General features: G+C 52.6%; 1 pseudogene; it reads left to right on the top strand.

The window, feature by feature from the left end:
- The first annotated feature begins 279 nt into the window (after positions 1-279).
- On the top strand, positions 280-1,789 carry LOC147677637 (Golgi integral membrane protein 4-like; annotated as a pseudogene).
- The last annotated feature ends 278 nt before the right edge of the window (positions 1,790-2,067 follow it).

Below are 2,067 nucleotides of genomic sequence, written 5' to 3'. Positions count from 1 at the left end.
ACGTGCAGTGACCTACACACGGGATGGCAAAGCTGCACTGCTCAGGGCGCGGACTACTTAGACAGCCAGGGTTGATGCTGTCTGGGACGCAAGGCGCGTTGACTCGATGTAACAGTGCGGCGTTGTGTATCACAGCAACGTCATAATCCGGGGGGCTCAGCAGGGCTAGATAAGGCCGCGCAGGGCCCATAAGTCTGTCAGTCGGACATTGCGGTCAAGATGCTCACGGGAGTCCGAGGGCCCTGCCCTCCTGACGAGGAACCAAGCTCTCCGGCCATGATGGGACTCTGCGCCTGCGGGTTTCGCAGGCAGACGAGGATTCTGCAGGTAGTCTTCTGCCTGCTGGCCTTCGTGACGTGCCTGGGGTCCGTGATCTACCTGTACAGGCACTCACAGCTCCAGTTCCAGCAGCAGCAGGAGACGCTCTCCGGCCTGGTGGAAGTGATGTATGAGCAGCGGTCCAGTCTGGAGCAGTCCCTTGAGAAGGAGCGTGCGGAGCACAAGACCCAGGAAGATTTTGGGGTGCATAAATTAAAAGCTCAAGAAGCCCTGAGCAAGGAGAAGAAAGGCGCCATGAACCCCGACGTCACCCTCCCCTCTCGGCACATGACCCTGAAGAACCAGCATGAAGGAGCCAAGAAGCAGCTCCTGGACTTACAGGCGCAGTATAACTCCCTAAAGCTGGAAAACCGGCGCACGTTGGAGCGCCACAACCAGAAATACGCCCAGCTCCAGCGGGAGAATGAGAACCACGTGGAAATGCTGATGGATACAATATCGAAACTATTGGAAGACAGTACGGTTCTTCGCAATGCATTTGAAGAGGTCCGCGCTAAGCTGCGTAGTGCGCAGGAGCAGCTGAATAAGATGCATCAGCTGAATGAAGCTCTTCGGAGGATACCAAGCTACAAGCTGGTCCCAGCCCTGAGGCACCACCCATTGCAATTACAGGCCCCAGATGAGAAGCCTTCCCGAGCCTTTGATGCTGAATTGCAGCGCATTCGCGAACAGACTGGCCTCCAAGAGAATACTCTGGCGACACCGACAGACTCTGGGAAGAAAACCCCAGAAAGTGCTGCCCAGACTGCAGTATCTATCGGAAAATTGTTGGCACCCCCGACGGGGTCTCTTGAAGTTCCGACTGGACTCCAAGCGAACAATCTGGAGACGCCATTAGACTCTGGGAAGGAAACCCCAGAACGTGCTGCCCAGACTGCAGTATCTATCGGAAAATTGTTGGCACCCCCGACGGGGTCTCTTGAAGTTCCGACTGGACTCCAAGCGAACAATCTGGAGACGCCATTAGACTCTGGGAAGAAAACCCTAGAACGTGCTGCCCAGACTGCAGTATCTATCGGAAAATTGTTGGCACCCCCGACGGGGTCTCTTGAAGTTCTGACTGGACTCCAAGCGAACAATCTGGAGACGCCAGCAGACTCTGGGAAGAAAACCCCAGAAAGTGATGCCCAGGCTTTGGAATCTATCAGACAATTGTTGGTACTCTTCAGGGACTCTTGAAGTTCTGCCACAGCCAGCCTTGCCTCTGTGGCTATCAAATGATAGAGATAGCCGTGCGGTGCGTTTCTAGAGGACGGTGGATAGCATCCAGGCTGGAGAGGAGCTGTTCAAAGAATTAAAGACGATAAACTTCAACATCAGAAACAGCACCATCTACTATGATGAATTTGGGAATATGAATATTGGCTATGACATAGTGACCTGGACGGTGGACAAGAATGGGATGCCTTTTATGCCCTGTTGGCGAGTACACAGGAAATCTGACCCTTGATGCTGATCAGATTCAGTGCCACACGGAGAGACAGCTAACAACCTTTGATAGCTCTATACTCCAGTGTGTGTGAAAGAGAAAGGGTACTGTGCAAGCTCTCCATCGAAAGGGGCCAAATTAGGAATTTAAGGAAAATTGGATTCCACTCCATTCTTGCAAGCCAGGTACTGGAAGCAATATTACTCTCTCCTTTGCTGAAGACAGTAGTGGAACATCTTATTCCCCTCCAACCAGGAGAGACTAATGGAAGCCAGGTTGCTCTTCATTCAAAGATAATC

This window comes from Lissotriton vulgaris, chromosome 12, assembly GCF_964263255.1.
Source record: "Lissotriton vulgaris chromosome 12, aLisVul1.2, whole genome shotgun sequence".
NCBI lineage: Eukaryota > Metazoa > Chordata > Amphibia > Caudata > Salamandridae > Lissotriton > Lissotriton vulgaris.
Note: the sequence above shows the minus strand (reverse complement) of the source record. Positions and strands in the feature narration are given on the sequence as shown.